This window comes from Oncorhynchus mykiss, chromosome 32 (assembly GCF_013265735.2).
Source record: "Oncorhynchus mykiss isolate Arlee chromosome 32, USDA_OmykA_1.1, whole genome shotgun sequence".
Lineage (NCBI taxonomy): Eukaryota > Metazoa > Chordata > Actinopteri > Salmoniformes > Salmonidae > Oncorhynchus > Oncorhynchus mykiss.
The window spans coordinates 11,387,534-11,409,829 of record NC_050572.1 but is presented as its reverse complement, the minus strand read 5'-3'; the positions used below and the strand labels follow the sequence as shown (position 1 = coordinate 11,409,829).

The window sequence follows — 22,296 nt, the reverse complement described above, 5'->3', positions numbered from 1 at the left end:
TATTTTGGTTAGGCCATGGTGTGACTAGGGTGGGCATTCTATGTTCAATTTCTATGTTTTGTATTCCTTTGTTGTTTGGCCGTGTGGTTCTCAATCAGGGACAGCTGTCTATCGTTGTCTCTGATTGAGAACCATACTTAGGTAGCTTTTCCCCACAGGGGTTTTGTGGGTAGTTATTTTCTGTTTTTGTGTCTTTCTGCACCTGACAGGACTGTTTCAGTTTTCATTCATTCTCGTTGTTATTTTTGTTATGTCAGTGTTCAGTTCTAATAAAAGCATGAACACGTACCACGCTGCACCTTGGTCCACACCTTCTTCATACGACGACCGTTACAGTCAGTTTTACACTTCAAGAATGAATCTGGTGCATATCAAGTTCAGCCGAGTTAAGTCAATTCTACAAGAAACATTTACATTGCGCGATAAAACATGAATTGATTGTTAACAAATTATGATAAAGCAAAACTTAAGGGCAACCAAACATTTTTTTGGTGAGTGCACACACGCGCTCACACACACACATATACAATTGAAGTCGGAAGTTTACATACACCTTAGCCAAATACATTTAAACTCAGTTTTTCACAATTCCTGACATTTAATCCTAGTAAAAAATCCCTGTCTTAGGTCAGTTAGGATCACCACATTATTTTAAGAATGTGAAATGTCAGAATAATAGTAGAGAGAATGATTTATTTCAGCTTTTGTTTCTTTCATCACATTCCCAGTGGATAAGCAGTTTACATACACTGAATTAGTATTTGGTAGCATTGCCTTTAAATTGTTTAACTTGGGTCAAATGTTTTGGGTAGCCTTCCGCAAGCTTCCCACAATAAGTTGGGTGAATTTTGGCCCATTCCTCCTGACAGAGCTGGTGTAACTGCTCGCATACGCTTTTTCAGTTCTGCCCACAGATTTTCTAAAGGATTGAGGTCAGGGCTTTGTGATGGCCACTCCAATACCTTGCCTTTGTTGTCCTTAAGCCATTTTGCCACAACTTTGGAAGTATGCTTGGGGTCATTGTCCATTTCGTAGACCCATTTGTGACCAAGCTTTAACTTCCTGACTGATGTCTTGATGCTGCTTCAATATATCCACATAATTTTCCTGCCTCATGAATCCATCTATTTTGTGAAGTGCACCAGTCCCTCCTGCAGCAAAGCACCCTCACAACATGATGCTTCACAGTTGGGATGGTGTTCTTCGACTTGCAAGCCTCCCCCTTTTTCCTCCAAACATAACGATGGTCATTATGGCCAAACAGTTCTGTTTTTGTTTCATCAGACCAGAGGACATTTCTCCAAAAAGTACGATCTTTGTCTCCATGTGCAGTTGCAAACCGTAGTCTGGCTTTTTTATGGCGGTTTTGGAGCAGTGGCTTCTTCCTTGCTGAGCGGCCTTTCAGGTTATGTCGATATAGGACTTGTTTTACTGTGGATATAGATACTCTTGTACCTGTTTCCTCCAGCATCTTTACAAGGTCCTTTGCTGTTGTTCTGGGATTTATTTGCACTTTTCGCACCAAAGAACATTCATCTCTAGGAGACAGAACGCGTCTCCTTCCTGAGCGGTATGACGGCTGCGTGGTCCCCTGGTTTTTATACTTGAGTACTATTGTTTGTACAGATGAACGTGGTACCTTCAGGCGTTTGGAAATTGCTCCCAAGGCTGAACCAGACTAGGTTCTGAGGTCTTGGCTGATTTCTTTATATTTTCCCATGATGTCAAGCGAAGAGGTACTGAGATTGAAGGAAGGCCTTGAAATACACCCACAGGTACACCTCCAATTGACTCAAATTATGTCAATTAGCCTATCAGAAGCTTCTAAAGCCATGACATAATTTTCTGGAATTTTCCAAGCTGCTTAAAGACACAGCCAACTTATGTAAACTTCTGACACCAGAAATGTGATAAGTGAAAAAAAATCACAAAGTAGATGTCCTAACCGATTTGCCAAAACAATAGTTGTTAGCAAGAAATGTGTGGTGGAGTGGTTGAAAAACCGAGTTAAAATGACTCAAACCTAAGTGTATGTAAACTTCCGACTTCAACTGTACACACACACACACATTCGAGGTCAAGCGAGTGACTGTATAGAGGCTGTCTGAGAACCAGTCTCTTCCCCTGGAGACATGGTGGGAGTGTTACCAGCCCCATCCTCTGGGGACATGATAGGAGTGTAACCAGTCTCATCCTCTGGGGACATGATAGGAGTGTAACCAGCCTCATCCCCTGGGGACATGATAGGAGTGTAACCAGCCTCATCCTCTGGGAACATGATAGGAGTGTAACCAGCCCCATCCCCTGGGGACATGATAGGAGTGTTACCAGCCTCATCCTCTGGGGACATGATAGGCGTGTTACCAGACTCATCCTCTGGGGACATGATAGGAGTGTAACCAGCCTCATCCCCTGGGGACATGATAGGAGTGTTACCAGCCTCATCCCCTGGGGACATGGTGGGAGTGTAACGAGCCTCATCCCCTGGGGACATGATAGGAGTGTAACCAGCCTCATCCACTGGGGACATGATAGGAGTGTTACCAGCCTCATCCCCTGGGGACATGGTGGGAGTGTAACCAGCTTCATCCCCTGGGGACATGATAGGAGTGTAACCAGCCTCATCCACTGGGGACATGATAGGAGTGTAACCAGTCTCATCCCCTGGGGACATGATAGGAGTGTAACCAGCCCCATCCTCTGGGGACATGGTGGGAGTGTAACCAACCTGACCCAGTGTAGCATTAAGTTATGACAGTGTAGCATTAAGTAATGACAGTGTAGCATTAAGTAATGACAGTGTAGCATTAAGGAATGACAGTGTAGCATTAAGTAATGACAGTGTAGCATTAAGTAATGACAGTGTAGCATTAAGTAATGACAGTGTAGCATTAAGTAATGACAGTGTAGCATTAAGTAATGACAGTGTAGCATTAAGTAATGACAGTGTAGCATTAAGTCATGACAGTGTAGCGTTATGTTTTGACAGTCCAGCATTAAGTCATGACAGTGTAGCATTAAGGAATGACAGTGTAGCATTAAGTAATGACAGTGTAGCATTAAGTCATGACAGTGTAGCATTAAGTAATGACAGTGTAGCATTAAGTCATGACAGTGTAGCGTTATGTTTTGACAGTCCAGCATTAAGTCATGACAGGGTAGCAGCAGCCTGTAATCCAAACAACATAGCAGGGTCTGTACATACCATGTGTGCCTGTATGGGTTGTAGTACTGTGTGTTTGGATGTGTACATACCATGTGTGTCAGTGTGGCTGTGCCCATACCATATCTGTGTGGCGTGGTCGATCTCCATTACATAACAGAGGTTACTAGTCTGCCAAGGCCCTCTAGGATTGACAGGAAGAGAGGTAGGTGAACTAGTGAACGGTTCCATACAGCTTCTCTCCTATAGTTTCTTATGGAAGAGGAGGTGTGGTTTCAGCTTTAGTTATTTGATGTGCTTTTGCCAACATGTATGTCATTCTTTATCGTGCATTACAGCGAACATGACATAGGATTTGGCTAACATGACATAGGATTTGGCGAACATGACATAGGATTTGGCGAACATGACATAGGATTTGGCGAACATGACAGAGGATTTGGCTAACATGACATAGGATTTGGCGAACATGACATAGGATTTGGCGAACATGACAGAGGATTTGGCGAACATGACATAGGATTTGGCTAACATGACAGAGGATTTGGCGAACATGACATAGGATTTGGCAAACATGACATAGGATTTGGCTAACATCGCATAGGATTTGGCTAACATGACATAGGATTTGGCGAACATGACATAGGATTTGGCGAACATGACAAGATTTGGCGAACATGACATAGGATTTGGCTAACATGACATAGGATTTGGCGAACATGACATAGGATTTGGCGAACATGACATAGGATTTGGCTAACATGACATAGGATTTGGCGAACATGACATAGGATTTGGCGAACATGACATAGGATTTGGCGAACATGACTTAGGATTTGGCTAACATGACATAGGATTTGGCTAACATGACATAGGATTTGGCTAACATGACATAGGATTTGGCTAACATGACATAGGATTTGGCGAACATGACATAGGATTTGGCTAACATGACATAGGATTTGGCGAACATGACATAGGATTTGGCGAACATGACATAGGATTTGGCGAACATGACAAAGGATTTGGCTAACATGACATAGGATTTGGCGAACATGACATAGGATTTGGCTAACATGACATAGGATTTGGCGAACATGACAGGATTTGGCGAACATGACATAGGATTTGGCGAACATGACTTAGGATTTGGCGAACATGACATAGGATTTGGCGAACATGACAAGATTTGGCGAACATGACATAGGATTTGGCGAACATGACATAGGATTTGGCGAACATGACTTAGGATTTGGCGAACATGACATAGGATTTGGCGAACATGACAAGATTTGGCGAACATGACAGAGGATTTGGCGAACATGACAAGATTTGGCGAACATGACATAGGATTTGGCGAACATGACTTAGGATTTGGCTAACATGACATAGGATTTGGCGAACATGACATAGGATTTGGCGAACATGACATAGGATTTGGCGAACATGACTTAGGATTTGGCGAACATGACATAGGATTTGGCGAACATGACAAGATTTGGCGAACATGACATAGGATTTGGCTAACATGACAGAGGATTTGGCTAACATGACAGAGGATTTGGCTAACATGACAGAGGATTTGGCTAACATGACAGAGGATTTGGCTAACATGACAGAGGATTTGGCTAACATGACAGAGGATTTGGCTAACATGACATAGGATTTGGCTAACATGACAGAGGATTTTGCTAAACAAGAGCACAAACTGACCAGCTGTGAGGGTCAGGTGCATAGCCTCCAACTTGAAAGCAGAATCTGTTTTAAGAGCAATGATCACAAGGATGGTGAACACTCCGGACAGAAACCACAAGGTGTTCGTGAAAATGAATGAGTAATTTGGTTTCACCTAGAAACGAAAGAAGGTCAGAGGAAGAGGATGGAGCTTTAGTTGTATTTACACAGAATTTCTTGGCAGGAAGACAAAAATATAAGGGAAACAGCTTGAGCTGGACACACACACACACACACACACACACACACACACACACACACACACACACACACACACACACACACACACACACACTACACTCCCTCTTCTCTCTCCTCTTTTCTCTCCCCTCTCATCTTCTCTCTCTCCTCTTCTCTCTCTTCTCTCTCCTCTCTCTCTCCTCTCTCCTCTTCTTTCTCCTCTTCTCTCTCCACTTCTCTCTCCTTCTTTACTCCTCTAACTGGGCACGACTCAGGAATGCTGGATAATTCCCTCAGGTGATGCTTGTCGTTCTGATGTGTGGAGTTAGTGCACTCTGTCACCATGTGTTAGTACACCCTAGAGGTTTGTGTGTGTGTGTGTGTGTGTGCTCCTCTATATCTAACGGTACTCTAATGCACACACACACACACAAACACACAATGTGTGAATCCTCTCTTGGAAAACCCACTCTTACTGTGCCGTACTGTACTCCTATGTATGTATGTCTGTCTGTCTGTCTGTCTGTCTGTCTGTCTGTCTGTCTGTCTGTCTGTCTGTCTGTCTGTCTGTCTCTCGCTCTCTCTGTCTGTGTCTCTCTCTCTATCTCTACTCTCTCGCTCTCGCTCTCGCTCTCATTCTACTCTCTCTCTATCTCTCTCTCTCGGAGCAGCAGGGTAGTCTAGAGTTTAGAGCGTTGGACTAGTACCCGGAAGGTTGCAAGTTCAAATCCCCCAGCTGACAAGGTACAAATCTTTCGTTCTGCCCCTGAACAGGCAGTTAACCCACTGTTCCTAGGCCATCATTGAAAATAAGAATTTGTTTTTAACTGACTTGCCTAGTTAAATAAAGGTAAAATAAAAATATCTCTCTCTTTCTCCTCCTCACATGTCAATCACATGTTTCAGGATGATGTCATTCCCAGAGGGAATCCTATCATCAGAGAAAGAAAGAAAGACAGACCGGGAAGAGAAAGAGGGAGAGAGCGAGAAAATTAGAGAAAGATGAGAGTTGGAGATGGAGACAATTGTGTAATGAACTCTCCTTGACCTTGAAGCAAGGGTTGACTGTTACAGACTTCTAGTCCATGTCTACCGTTCCTCCTTATTGGGCATTTCCTCTTCAGGTTAGTCTAGACTTGGTTCTTGAAAGGTTTTTCCTGTCCCCAGTGGTTTCTATCAGGTAATAAGAAAAGGTTCTGACATCTGAAGGCCCAGTGTTGAATCCATCCTCTTGAAATCCACTTGTAGCAGCCACCTTTGCGGTTCGACTAGTATCATGTCTGACAAACAACTTTTGCTTTTATTCAGCAATTCGTTTAGCAGCTCCTCCGACAGTGAGTGCTACTTTAGTACCGCGGTGGTGGTCTGGCTCAATGCTTTCTCACCATTTTTCATAGATGGTTAGATCTGTCAACGTGTCCGTTTGCTGTGTCAGAGTGTCAGGGCTTGTCCTAGTTTGGTCTGGGCTTCTACATTATGATGCCTCCCACACACACGCATTCATGCACTCTCCCACACGCATGCACACACAGACACGTCTGCTATTATCATGCTACTCTTTTACCATACACATAGTACTTTATGGTCAGACCAGTTTGGCGTTCTGCTGTAGTGTGTTTAAGTGTGTCAGCAGCACAGTGCAGCATGATAGTCAGGTAACTACTGGGAAACAGGTCAGGACACCTGGCTGTACAGAGGTTCTGAGGTGAACTTTGGTTTCCGATAGGACACACACACACACACACACACACACACACACACACACACACACACAGTGATTGGGCTCGGCTGGGAGTTCTGATACCCACTGATACCTAGTGATACCCACTGATACCTAGTGATACCCACTGATTCCTAGGGATACCTAGTGATACCCACTGATACCCAGTGATACCTACTGATACCCACTGATACCTAGTGATACCCACTGATACCTAGTGCTACCCACTGATACATGGTGATACCCATTGATACCTAGTGATACCCACTGATACCCACTGATAGCTAGTGCTACCCACTGATACATGGTGATACACACTGATACCTAGTGATACCTACTGATACCTAGTGATACCCACTGATACCTAGTGATACCCACTGATACCTAGTGATATCAAATCATATCAAATGTATTTATATAGCCCTTCGTACATCAGCTGATATCTCAAAGTGCTGTACAGAAACCCAGCCTAAAACCCCAAACAGTAAGCAATGCAGGTGTAGAAGCACGGTGGCTAGGAAAAACTCCCTAGAAAGGCCAAAACCTAGGAAGAAACCTAGAGAGGAACCAGGCTATGTGGGGTGGCCAGTCCTCTTCTGGCTGTGCCGGGTGGAGATTATAACAGAACATGGCCAAGATGTTCAAATGTTCATAAATGACCAGCATGGTCGAATAATAATAAGGCAGAACAGTTGAAACTGGAGCAGCAGCACGGTCAGGTGGACTGGGGACAGCAAGGAGTCATCATGTCAGGTAGTCCTGGGGCATGGTCCTAGGGCTCAGGTCAGTTGAAACTGGAGCAGCAGCACGGCCAGGTGGACTGGGGACAGCAAGGAGTCATCATGTCAAGTAGTCCTGGGGCATGGTCCTAGGGCTCAGGTCCTCCGCACACTTAGATTCACACAGGACACCAATAGGACAGGAGAAGTACTCCAGATATAACAAACTGACCCCAGCCCCCCGACACATAAACTACTGTAGCATAAATACTGGAGGCTGAGACAGGAGGGGTCAGGAGACACTGATACCCACTGATACCCACTGATACCTAGTGATACCCACTGATACCTAGTGATACCCACTGATACCTAGTGATACCTACTGATACCCACTGATACCTGGTGATACCCACTGATACCAAGTGATACCTGTGGATACCTGGTGATATCCACTGTTACCAACTGATACCTGTGGATACCTGGTGATACCCACTGTTACCAACTGATACCCACGGATACCTAGTGTTACCCACTGTTACCTGGTGATACCCACTGATACCTAGTGATACCCACTGATACCTAGTGATACCCACTGATGCCTAGTGATACCTACTGATACCCACTGATACCTGGTGATACCCACTGATACCTACTGATACCTACTGATACCCACTGATACCTGGTGATACCCACTGATACCTAGTGTTACCCACTGTTACCTGGTGATACCCACTGATACCTAGTGATACCCACTGTTACCTGGTGATACCCACTGATACCTAGTGATACCCACTGATACCTAGTGATACCCACTGATGCCTAGTGATACCTACTGATACCCACTGATACCTGGTGATACCCACTGTTACCAACTGATACCCACGGATACCTAGTGATACCTGGTGATACCCACTGTTACCAACTGATTCCCACTAATACCTGGTGATACCCACTGTTACCAACTGATACCCACGAATACCTAGTGATACCTGGTGATACCCACTGTTACCAACTGATACCCATGGATACCTAGTGATACCTGGTGAAGCCCACTGATACCAGTGCTGGTCAGTGGTGTTTAAGATGAGGGAAGACCACTTAAAATTACAGCATGCTGGATGGCTGTCAATCATATTCCATTCATACAGCTCAATGTAACATCGATAGGTATAGGCTACTACATGATACTCTAATTTTCCCTTTACCCATCATGTGGTTGCTACAACCTAGCCTATGAATGAAAGTTTACAATGTAGGTGCACACAGGTCAAGAGAAACATTTGAGATGACAGACAGTGACACATGGACAGACAGTGACACATTCTTGCCTGCATCTAGTTGATCTAGTTGATCTAGGGTGTAATCATTAGTCCAACAGTTGCAAACAAGAGTTTCTATTGGGCAAATTCAAGTATGCTTATCCCTGTTTTGTTCCGTTTGCTTCCGTTTAAGAAACATTTATCAACAGAATCGGCGGAATGAATATACCCACTGATCACACGTAAACAAACAGCCACGTTGTATTCCTTCTCGCATCCATGCGCTGTCCTCCTCTCACCTCTTCCCTTCTCTTATGGACTTCAATGCACAACACATCAGCTGTATGTGACCAAACCACTACACACAGCCCACATCGTTGTCACCATACTAGCTAAAGTAACGTACTAGTTAATAGAACTAACGTGTTAGTAAACCCGCTACAATTATGTAGTGACGTTACAGTGTACAGTCAGTAAGCAGTTACACCGGCGGGGCCCCGGTGGCAAGAAATTGACTTGGAAGAGTTTCAGTGTTGTGTTGGATAGTCATAGTCAGCTGGCTAACATAGCATCCCTCTGTTATAGCCAGCTAGCTAACATAGCATCCCTCTGTTATAGCCAGCTAGCTAACATAGCATCCCTCTGTTATAGCCAGCTGGCTAACATAGCATCCCTCTGTTTGAGCAGGGTATTTCAGTAGGCTAAACTAGCTAGCTAAGTAAGTGAAACTGTAAGTGAACAAAAAAAGACTCTCTGTTTTTCTCTTGCTTCTCCTTCATTTTGGAAGACATTAATTAGTTCATAACTGTTCACCTATTGTCTTTCTCTATGTTTGAGTCAACTACTTACCACATGTTATGCACTGCAGTGCTAGCTAGCTGTAGCTTATGCTTTCAGTACTAGATTCATCATGTTATGCACTGCAGTGCTAGCTAGCTGTAGCTTATGCTTTCAGTACTAGATTCATTCTCTGATCCTTTGATTGAGTGGACAATATGTCAGTTCATGCTGCAACAGCTCTGATAGGTTGGAGGACATCCTCCAGAAGTTGTCATAATTACTGTGTAAGTCTATGGAAGGGGGTGAGAACCATGAGCCTCCTAGGTTTTGTATTGAAGTCAATGTACCCAGAGGAGGACGTAAACTAGCTGTCCTATGGCTACACCATGGAGCTACCCTACAGATTGCTGTTGAGACTACTGTAGACCTGCATTGCTAAACAGTGTTTTAATCAATTATCTGGTGACGTGATTATATTTCATATAGTTTTATTTAAAAAGGATAACCTTTTTAAATGTGTAAAAACATTTTTTTAAATAAAATTCACTGAGGAGGATGGACCTCTTCCAGATGAACCTTGCCCAGCGTTTGGGAGCCAGGCCTCAGAGAGGGAGAAGACTTTTCATTCTGTGAGGGAAGATGAGAGAGAGAGAGAGAAATTGGCGAGGGCACTAGAGAGAGAGAGAGAGAAATTGACGAGGGCACTAGAGAGAGAGAGAGAAATTGGTGAGGGCACTAGTACAGTGTGCAGCACCTGGTCTAACCCTACTGTTTGCTGATGATCTGGTGCTTCTGTCCCCAACCAAGGAGGACCTACAGCAGCACCTAGATCTTCTGCACAGATTCTGCCAGACCTGGGCCTTGACAGACCTGGGCCCTGACAGACCTGGGCACTCACAGTAAGACAAAAATAATGGTGTTCCAAAAAATGTCCAGTTGCCAGGACCACAAATACACATTCCATCTAGACACCGTTGTCCTAGAGCACACATCAAAAGGAACATAAAATTGACATACCAATTAGGATCTGGCCAAAAATGCTTGAATCAGTTATAGAACACATTGCTGTTTATGGTTTTGAGGTCTGGGGTCCGTTCACCAACCAAGAATTCACAAAATGGGACAAACACAAAAAAGTGCCATTCAATTCTACAACCACCTAAAAGGAAGCGATTCCCAAACCTTCCATAACAAAGCCATCACCTACAGAGAGATGAACCTGGAGAAGAGCCCCCTAAGCAAGCTGGTCCTGGGGCTCTGTTCACAAACACAAACAGACCCCACAGAGCCCAGGACAGCAACACTATTAGACCCAACCAAATTATGAGAAAACAAAAAGATAATTACTTGACACATTGGAAAGAATTTACAAAAAAACTGAGCAAACTAGAATGCTAGGTGGCCCTAAACAGAGAATACACAGTGTCAGAATACCTGACCAGTGTGACTGACCCAAAATTAAGGACAGCTTTGACTATGTACAGACTCAGTGAGCATAGCCTTGCTAATGAGAAAGGCCGCCGAAGGCAGACCTGGCTCTCAGGAGAAGATGTGCTCACTGCCCACAAAATTAGGTGGAAACTGAGCTGCACTTCCTAACCTCCTGTCAAATGTATGACCATATTAGAGACACATATTTCCCTCATTACACAGAACAACAAAGAATTTGAAAACAAATCCAATTTTGATAAACTCCCATATCTATTTGATGAAATCCCACAGTGTGCCACCATAGCAGCAAGATTTGTGACCTGTTGCCACAAGAAAAGGGCAACCAGTGAAGAACAAACACCATCGTAAATACAACATAAAATTATTTTCCCTTTTGTACTTTAACTATTGGCACATCTTTACAATGCTGTATATAAACATATTATAGAGAAAGAGGAGTTTGTGTGTGACCAGAGGGTGGATGGGAAGCATCCTATCATTCCTGGCCCTACTGTACTCATTGATTACAAAGAAGAATTATGCCAGGTATAGGTTGCTCTGTGAATTATGCCAGGTATATGTTGCTCTGTGAATTATGCCAGGTATAAATTGCTCTGTGAATTATGCCAGGTATATGTTGCTCTGTGAATTATGCCAGGTATAGGTTGCTCTGTGAATTATGCCATGTATAGGTTACTCTGTGAATTATGCCATGTATAGGTTACTCTGTGAATTATGCCGGGTATATGTTGCTCTGTGAATTATGCCAGGTATAGGTTGCTGTGTGAATTATGCAAGGTATATGTTGCTCTGTGAATTATGCCAGGTATATGTTGCTCTGTGAATTATGCCAGGTATAGGTTGCTCTGTGAATTATGCCAGGTATATGTTGCTCTGTGAATTATGCCAGGTATAGGTTGCTCTGTGAATTATGCCAGGTCAGTTAAGAACAAATTCTTACTTACAATGACGGCCTACACCAGACAGCACTGGGCAAATTACGCGCCGCCATATGGGACTCCCAATCACGGCCAGTTGTGATACAGCCTGGATACAGCCTGTAGTGATGCTTCTAGCACTGAGATGCAGGGCCTTAAACCGCTGCGCCATTCAGGAGCCCTCCAGCTAAGGTGATCTCACCCATTTACACACTTCAAAACCACTCCAGTTGACAGTAGCTCATACTGTGAGCAGAAAGCAGAACAACTAGCATAGAAATAGAAGGAAATAGAAGGATATGACAGGTGACAGTATGCTGAATATGCATCTGTATTGAAAATGTGCAATCTTTCACTCATTATCTGTCCAAATAAGGACATCATATCCCTGTCAAATACTTTATATCTGGACATCACTGTCTCAAATCAAATCCAATTTTATTGGTCACATACACATGTTTAGCTAATCTTATTGTGGGTGTAGCGAAATGCTTGTTTTTTTCAGCTCTGGCAGTGCAGTAATATCTAACAAATACCTATCAAATGCTGGTTTCTAGGGCTGCAGTTATTGTTTGTGTTGTGTACAAGTCTAGGTTGGAACAAACGGCACTAGTGTAGTTGGGAGTGTACCTTTCAGGCCCCCGAGGGCAACTGAACTGACACTGGATCAGGTGACACCAAACCTCATACACAACTATAGTAAACATACAAATACAAACAAGTAAACAAACACAGACCAGAGTGACAGACAGTCAGACAATAAGACAGTCAGACAGACTCAGACAGTCAGACAGACAATCAGACAGACAGACTGTTAGACAGTCAGACAGACTTAGACAGTCAGATAGACAGTCAGACAGACTCAGACACAGACAGACAGACAGACAGACAGACAGACAGACAGACAGACAGACAGACAGACAGACAGACAGACAGAAAGGCAGACAGTCAGACAGACTTAGACAGTCAGACAGACAATCAGACAGACAGACAGACTCAGACAGTCAGACAGACAGTCAGAAAGGCAGACAGTCAGACAGACATGAAGCTAACATTGAACATCTCATGTCTGCCTTGAGGCTGTGAGATGACCCAACCTGGAAAACTAAGCTAAACATGCTAAAGATTTCCTAGAAGAATAGAAAATACATTTTTAAAAAGCAAACTAGTTTGTGATGTGGGTAAACAGCTGTGGTTGCCATGCCAATGGGCAAGGGGTCTATAAATAGAGTGGACTGTGTTTGTTTAGTGGATGCAGCCTGTCTGCCAGCCTGCCCAGTAGCGCAGCCTCTCTCTCTCTCTCTCTCTCTCTCTCTCTCTCTCTGTCTCTCTTTCTTTCTCGCTCTCTCTTTCTCTCTCTTTCTCTCTCTTTCTCTCTCTCGGTCTCTCTCTCTCTCTCTCTCTCTCTCTCTCTCTCTCTCTCTCTCTCTCTCCCTGTCTCTCCCTGTCTCTCTCTCTTGGGAGATCTGAGGGTTAAGTAACATTACTGTTTACCATGGTGATTAACCACTCATTCCTCCCTACAATGTCCACCCCAGAGGAATGTAGCTGGAAAACCACTGTACTAACCCCCCTGTCCCTCCCAATCAACCCCTAAGGAGAGGTTAGAGGTCAGGGGTCATCACGCAGGCTGGGCTGTCTGGGAAACTCCCTAAAAAACACAGACAATGTTACTGTACTGTACATACAGTACTTAGAATGTTTGGATAGAAGGAGTAGTAGACCAGCAGTAGTATTTGTTTGGCCTACTGGAAGTGTTGTGTCTGGTTGTCTGTGGAAAATATACCACTCTTAGTAGGGCTGTTGCGGTGACCATTTTTCCGCCACACCAGCAGTCAAATTCCACGTGACCATTGAGTCACGGTAATCTCCTCTTATGCACTCTGGACATGTGTTGGTAAGGACCTTTTGGTCGCTAATGGCCTGGTCCTCAAGGCTCTATTGTCCCTCCATCAGGTCCTAATGACCTGGTACTCCGGGCTCTATTGTCCCTCCATCAGGTCCTAATGGCCTGGTACTCAGGGCTCTATTGTCCCTCCATCAGGTTCTAATGCCCTGGTACTCAGGGCTCTATTGTCCCTGCATCAGGTCCTAATGACCTGGTACTCAGGGCTCTTATCCCTCCATCAGGTCCTAATTGCCTGGTCTTCTGGGCTCTAATGTCCCTCTAGCCACTCTGACACTCACATCAAACACTTATCATGCTTTTAAACTCACCTCACTGGGATGATCAATTTGAAGAAAGAAGTTCACCAACAGGTTGAAACTGAGTGGAAAACATGGTCATTGCATGTTGTTTCAAAGCCTAACAACAACGAAATGGACAGTGCTTTCTAAGGCGATCATTAATTCAAAACACCCATATGCAAGTTAGAGCTGATGCATACACATATATATATATATATATATATATATATATATATATATATATATATATATATATATATATATATATATGAGCCCAAGACCGAAAAACGGAATTAAAATAATGATTGTGTCATTATACGATATGTAGCCTAATAGCCTAATGCAAATTACGCACAGCAGAAAAACATTTTAAAAAAACCATAGATTTAAGATGTCTTTGGTACACAATTGGTCTAGTGTCAACAAACTTTAGCAATATTTTACTTCATCTTTATTTAACCAGGTAGGCCAGCTGAGAACAAGTTCTCATTTATAACTGCGACCTGGCCAAGATAAATCAAAGCAGTGCGACAAAAACAACAACACAGAGTTACACATAAACAAATGTACAGTCAATAGCACAATAGAAAATCAGATATACAATGTGTGCAAATGTAGTAAGATTAGGGACGTAAGGCAATAAATAGACCATAGTGACTAAATAATTACAATTTAGCATTAAACACTGGAGTGATAGATGTGCAGATGATGACATGCAAGTAGAGATACTGGGGTTCAAAAGAGCAAACCAAAATACCAATATGGGGATGAGGTTGTTATGTGGGCTATTTACAGATGGGCTGTGTACAGGTGCAGTGATCGGTAAGCTGCTCTGACAGCTGATGCTTAAAGTTAGTGAGGGAGATATAAGTCTCCAGCTTCAGTGATTTTTGCTATTATTTCCAGTCACTGGTAGCAGAGAACTGGAAGGAAAGGCGGCCAATGGAGGAGTTGGCTTTGGGGATGACCAGTGAAATATACCTGCAGGAGCCCGTGCTATCGGTGGGTGTTGCTATGGTGACCAGTGAGCTGAGATAAGGCGGGGCTTTACCTAGCAAAGACTTATAGATGACCTGGAGCCAGTGGGTTTGGAGATGAATATGTAGCGAAGGCCAGCCAACGAGAGCATACAGGTCGCAGTGGTGGGTAGTATATGGGACTTTGTTGACAAAATGGATGGCACTGTGATAGCCTACATCCAATTTGCTGAGTAGAGTGTTGGAGGCTATTTTGTAAATGACATTGCCGAAGTCAAGGATCGGTAGGATAGTCAGTTTTACGAGGGTATGTTTGGCAGCATGAGTGAAGGAGGCTTTGTTGCGAAATAGGGAGCCGATTCTAGACTTCAATTTGGATTTGAGATGCTTAATGTGAGTCTGGAAGGAGAGTTTACAGTCTAACCAGACACCTAGGTATTTGTAGTTGTCCACATATTCTAAGTCAGAACCGTCCAGAGTAGAGGTCGACGGATTATGATTTTTCAACGCCGATACTAATACCGATTATTGGAGGACCAAAAAAGCCGATACCGATTAATCCGCCGATTTGTTTTTATTTTTTATTTGTAATAATGACAATTACAACAATACTGAATTGACACTTATTTTAATATAAAAAAACGTTTCAGTTCCTTGCTCAGAACATGAGAACATATGAAAGCTGGTGGTTCCTTTTAACATGAGACTTCAATATTCCCAGGTAAGAAGTTTTAGGTTGTAGTTAATATAGTATTTATAGGACTATTTCTCTCTATACCATTTGTATTTCATATACCTTTGACTATTGGATGTTCTTATAGGCACTATATTATTGCCAGTGTAACAGTATATCTTCCGTCCCCCTCCTCGCCCCTACCTGGGCTCGAACCAAGAACACATCGACAACAGCCACACTTGAAGCATCGTTACCCATCGCTCCACAAAAGCTGCGGCCCTTGCAGCGCAATGGGAATAATTACTCCAAATCTAAAAGCCAGTGACGTTTGAAAGAGTATTAGCGCACACCCAGCTAACTAGCTAGCCATTTCACATTGGTTACACCAGCCACAGTGCTTGCGAAGAGCTGCTGGCAAAACGCACGAAAGTGCTGTTTGAATGAAAGATTACGGGCCTGCTGCTGCTCAGTCAGACTGCTCTATCAAATCAGACTTAATTATTGAAAATAAGAATGTGTTCTTAACTGACTTGCCAAGTTAAATAAAGATTAAATAAAGGTGTAAAAACAAAACAAAAAAAAGTTGGTAAAATTAAAATCTTTATTTAACTAGGCAAGTCAGTTAAGAACAAATTCTTATTTTCAATGACAGCCTAGGTACAGTGGGTTAACTCCCTGTTCAGGGGCAGAATGACAGATTTGTACGTTGTCAGCTCGGGGGTTTGAACTCGCAACTTTCCGGTTACTAGTCCAACGCTCAAACCACTAGGCTACCCTGGTCATAGCTATCAAAGTGTTTCTTTAGACCTGCCTAAAATAAATCATATATTTATTGTGATGCTGTGTATTAAATTGATTTATTATACTTTTTTAAATGTAGACGTTCCAAAGGCTCGTGTTAGCGGCTTGTATGTGTGGAGGCCTCGAGATGCTAAATGTGTTTATGTTAATTAACAGTCAATTACCGTGAGTTCGGAAGTTATTTATATGACAATAACCGGCTGACAAAATGTCATGACCACCACAGCCTTAATTGTGGGGTCATTAAATGTTTTGATCTGAGCTGTGACTTCAGTAGACAGGAGTAGTCATCCCTATTGAATGATGTTTAAAAAAAAAATGTTTATCAGATGCTCTTATCCAGAGCGACTTACAGTAGAGAGTGCACAAATTTTCATACTGGTCCTTCATGGGAAACAAACCCACGCACCATGCTTTATCAGCTCAGCCACACGGCTGTTGCAGGCTGGTTTCCAAACGGTACTATAATTACAAACACACATTTTCCCTTCCTTATTAAGGAACAAGATAGATTAGCGGTTAAGAGCATTGGAATCCCCGAGCCGACTAGGTGAACAATCTGTCGACGTGCCCTCGAGCAAGGCACTTAACCCTAATTGCTCCAGTGAGTAGCTCTGGAAAAGAGCGTCTGCTAAATGACTCAAATGTAACATGTCTTCTCTCTCCTCTCTGCAGGGAATCAGGGTGAAAGCACCTGGAGCGAGGCTGCAGTACTGACTGGGTTCCTGGGTTCAACTGAACCACGGTACTGACTGGTTTCCTGGGTTCAACTGAACCACAGTACTGACTGGTTTCCTGTGTTCAACTGAACCACGGTACTGACTGGTTTCCTGGGTTCAACTGAACCACAGTACTGACTGGTTTCCTGTGTTCAACTGAACCACAGTACTGACTGGGTTCCTGGATTCAACTGAACCACAGTACTGACTGGTTTCCTATGTTCAACTGAACAACAGTACTGACTGGTCCCCTGGGTTCAACTGAACCACAGTACTGACTGGTCCCCTGGGTTCAACTGAACCTCTTTCTGGTTTCTCCCAACTGGACCACCGGACCAGGCCAGGCCAGGACCAACTGCCTTCTACCCTCAGGTAAGACTGGTTCTGTTTTAGTTGTAGTCTCAGCCTCCTACTATATAAGCATGTATGTTGTCCAAGCAAGAATTAATGAATTTGTATATATATTTTTTTACATTTCTTCTTCTGCTACTATATGTGCTTGTATAGACAGAGCTGCTGTCCTCATCTACTAGTTTCATCTGAAGAATAGGTACTGTATGTAGGATGAAAAGCGAGTGAGGTAGGTCGTGTTGTGTACACAAAATGCATTGCAGTTCATTGCCTTACCAACCCAGAATGCTTCAGGTTTTAATGATACCGAGCTACCATGTTGTCAGTTTCCTGAGGTCGTCAGGGTTATCCAAGCGAAGGACAGATCTGGCTGGCCAGAGCTATCTAGTCCAATCAGGAGAGGACAAGGGTGCAGGGGAGAGAACAGGAAATAAGGTTCTACATTGAAACTCAGCCCAGCACAGACCACATACTAAAGCGCTATGTTGTAAACAGAACTTCATAGCTTAGCTTATATCCCAAATGGCACCCTATTCCCTATATAGTGCACTAATTTTGACCAAAAACCTATAGACTGTGGTCAAAATTAGTCCAGTACATAGGGAATAGGGTGCCATTTGATTCGAAGACTTAGATTCCACAGTGTTTACAACCCTGGTGTTCTGTGACAGATGTTCCACTACCAAGCGGCTGTGTTTGTGTGTGTGTGTGATTGGTGGATTGACTCCACTAGACAACTGTAGTGGATGACTGACTCCATTATACAACTATAGTGGATGACTGACTCAACTATACAACTATAGTGGATAACTGACTCCACTAGGCAACTGTAGTGGATGACTGACTCCATTATACAACTATAGTGGATGACTGACTCCACTAGGCAACTGTAGTGGATGACTGACTCCATTATACAACTATAGTGGATGACTGACTCCACTATACAACTATAGTGGATAACTGACTCCACTAGGCAACTGTAGTGGATGACTGACTCCATTATACAACTATAGTGGATGACTGACTCCACTAGACAACTGTAGTGGATGACTGACTCCACTAGACAACTGTAGTGGATGACTGACTCCACTATACAACTATAGTGGATGATTGACTCCACTAGACAACTGTAGTGGACGACTGACTCCACTAGACAACTATAGTGGATGACTGACTCCACTAGACAACTGTAGTGGATGACTGACTCCACTATACAACTATAGTGGATGACTGACTCCACTAGGCAACTGTAGTGGATGACTGACTCCATTATACAACTATAGTGGATGACTGACTCCACTAGACAACTATAGTGGATGACTGACTCCACTAGACAACTGTAGTGGATGACTGACTCCACTATACAACTATAGTGGATGACTGACTCCACTAGACAACTATAGTGGATGACTGACTCCACTAGACAACTGTAGTGGTTGACTGACTCCACTAGACAACTGTAGTGGATGACTGACTCCACTAGATAACTGTAGTGGATGACTGACTCCACTATACAACTATAGTGGATGACTGACTCCACTAGACAACTGTAGTGGATGACTGACTCCACTAGACAACTATAGTGGATGACTGACTACACTGGACAACTATAGTGGATGACTCCACTACACAATTGTTCATACTGCTAACAGGGAACTCAGATAGTTACTGCAGCTGGTCATTAATATATATGTTGAAGAGGGTGGGGATTAAGCTGCGTACCTGTCTCACCCCACGGCCCTGTGGAAAGAAATGTGTGTGTTTCTGTCCAAATTTTAACCGCTGAATTGTTGTTTTTGTACATGGATTTTATAATGTTCAATATTTTTTCACCCAACACCACTTTCCATCAGTTTGTATAGCAGAACCTCACGCCAAATTGAGTCTAAGGCTTTTTTGAAATCAACAAAGCATGAGAAAACTTTGCCTTTGTTTTAATTTGTTTGTTTGTCAAATAGTGTGTGCAGGGTGAATATGTGTGTCTGTCGTATGATAATTTGGTAAAAAGCCAATTTGACATTTGCTCAGTACATCGTTTTCACTGAGGAAATGGAAGAGCCGTTCCCCCTTCCGCTCTACCTTCGGGGGGATTGCCGAAAACGGCCTGGAAGCGACGGGTGAACTTCTCGAAGTGGTCCAACATCGCGTCTCCTTCTCCCCACAGTGTTTGCCCACTCCAGAGCTCTTCCTGAGAGGCTCTTCCCGAGGGAGCTTAGTACACAGTGTTTGCCCACTCCAGAGCTCTTCCTGAGAGGCTCTTCCCGAGGGAGCTGAGTACACAGTGTTTGCCCACTCCAGAGCTCCTCCTGAGAGGCTCTTCCCGAGGGAGCTGAGTACACAGTGTTTGCCCACTCCAGAGCTCTTCCTGAGAGGCTCTTCCCGAGGGAGCTGAGTACACAGTGGCCAGGTAGAGGTCCAGTTGTAACAGGAATCCCTGGCACTGTGCTGCCGTCCCATCATGCTCCCTGGGAAGGGAGAGACGCATCCCACTGAGACTGGCTCCGGACGGGACGGGTAGAGGTAACCCCGGTTGCGCTATTCGAGGCACTGGAGAGACTTCCTGTCTCTCCCAGCGGTCCATAGTCTAGATAACGCGATCCATCATGGCACCAAGATGATGTAACATAGCGGAATGTTCCTGGACGCACTCCTCGACTCCTCTAACCGGGGTACCTGCTCCTGCTGACTCCATGGTAGGTTGGGGCAACGGGGCGGCAGGGTAGCATAATGGTTCGGGCATTGGATTAGTAACCGAAAGGTCGCAAGTTCAAATCCCTGAGCTGACAAGTTACAAATCTGTCGTTCTGCCCCTGAACAGGCAGTTAACCCACTGTTCCTAAGCCGTCATCGAAAATAATAATTTGTTCTTAACTGACTTGCCTTGTTAAATAAAGATAAAAGACAAAACAAAAAAACAAAGGTGTGAAATTATGTGACAGAATTCTTCAATTACATTGAGCTGATTTCTGATGTGCTGTTCCTTCTTTTTCCATAGTGTATTTCTGTATTGTTTTAGTGATTCACCTTAGTGAAGGCGTAGACTCAGGATTTCTGGGTCTTTTGGTTTTTGGTTGGACAGGTTTCTGAAAGGTTTCTTTCTTAGGTTTTTGTATTCTTCTTCAAACCATTTGTTATTGTTGTTCATTTTCTTTGGTTTTCTGTTTTAAAGTATTTTTAGATTTGATAGGGAAGCTGAGAGGTCAAATATACTCTTTAGATTTTCTACTGTCAAGTTTACACCTTCACTATTACAGCGGAACGTTTTGTCCAGGAAGTTGTCTAAAAGAGATTGAATTGTTTTTTGATAGGTTTCCAAACTGCATTCCTTCAATCTATAGAATGTCTTAATATTACTCAGTTCCTTTGGCTTTGATGCCTCATGATTGAATATTGCTCTGTTCAAGTAGACTGTGATTTTGTTGTGATCTGATAGGGGTGTTAGTGGGCTGACTGTGAACGCTCTGAGAGACTGGGTAGAGGTCAGTGATAAAGTAGTCCACAGTACTACTGCCAAGAGATGAGCTATAGGTGTACCTACAATAGGAGCCCCCTCGAAGCCTACTATTAACTATGTACATACTCAGCGTGCGACAAAGCTGCAGGAGTTGTGACCCGTTTATGTTGGTTATGTTGTCATAGTTGTGCCTAGGGGGGCATATGGGGGAGGGAATGCTGTCACCTACGGGTAGGTGTTTGTCCCCCTGTGTGCTGAGGGTGTCAGATTCTTGTCCGGTTCTGGCATTTAGGTCACCACAGACTAGTACATGTCCCTAGGCCTGAAAATGATTGATTTCCCCTCTCCAGGATGGAGAAGCTGTCTTCATTAAAATATGGGGATTCTAGTGGGGGGATATAGGTAGCACACAGGAGGACATTTTTCTCTGTTAAGATCATTTCCTTTTGAATTTCTAGCCAAATGTAAAATGTTCCTGTTTTGATTAATTTAATAGAGTGAGTTAGGTACCAAATTCTCTTCCCTGTTTCACACCTGGTAGTTTGGTGGATGGGACTAGCAGCTGTCTGTAACCTAGAGGGCAACCTGTGGGTCCGTCTCCTCAATATCAGGGTTCTTGTAGGATGATAATGTCTGTATTTCAGATTTATTTGATGAAGTCCAGGTTCTTGCTCTTTAGGCCAAAGGCAGATTACCTCAGGCCTTGGATATTCCAGGATGAAATAGTGAAGGTTCCATAATGTGTCCAATGTTGTTAGTCTTGTGGTTTGGCCTCAGACCAGTAAGTGTGAGCAGAGCCTGCTTAGCATCTGGTACATGCCATTGGCTTGGGCAAGTGTAAGAGTGGGGGTTGGGCCTGTTTGCCCACTCACAGCCTGGGTGCATGTGTGACTACCATGTTAAGGCCCTCTTTGTGGGAGTGGGGGGCACGGGGTGGGCTGGAGGGACATAGGTCTGATCTCTAGGGGTCTAAATGGGGTGTGGGCATGACTGTCTTGGGGGGGTGTTGATTGGTTGGGGTGGGGTTGTGCATGTGGCTGGTGGTTATGTGGTCTGGACGTAGGTCCTCTCTGCGTGGGTCCTTTATATCTAGGTCCAGGGGGGGGGGGTCCAGTGTTTTGCTGGTCTGGGTGGGGTGTCTATTGATCTGTTACTCCTGTGTCAAGTGTTGGGGCTGTGTTTAAGAGCGATGTCCTTTATGGTCCAC

General features: G+C 43.8%; 1 protein-coding gene across 1 annotated transcript in view; it reads left to right on the top strand.

Annotated features, from left to right (window-relative positions):
* Window positions 1–22,296, top strand: part of LOC110487919 (ataxin-1) — a 181,739-nt gene that overhangs the window by 46,164 nt on the left and 113,279 nt on the right. The window contains exon 2 of the mRNA XM_036971340.1: window positions 17,241–17,656. The gene's annotated coding sequence lies outside the window, so the exon portion shown is untranslated. The remainder of the gene's footprint in view (window positions 1–17,240; window positions 17,657–22,296) is intronic.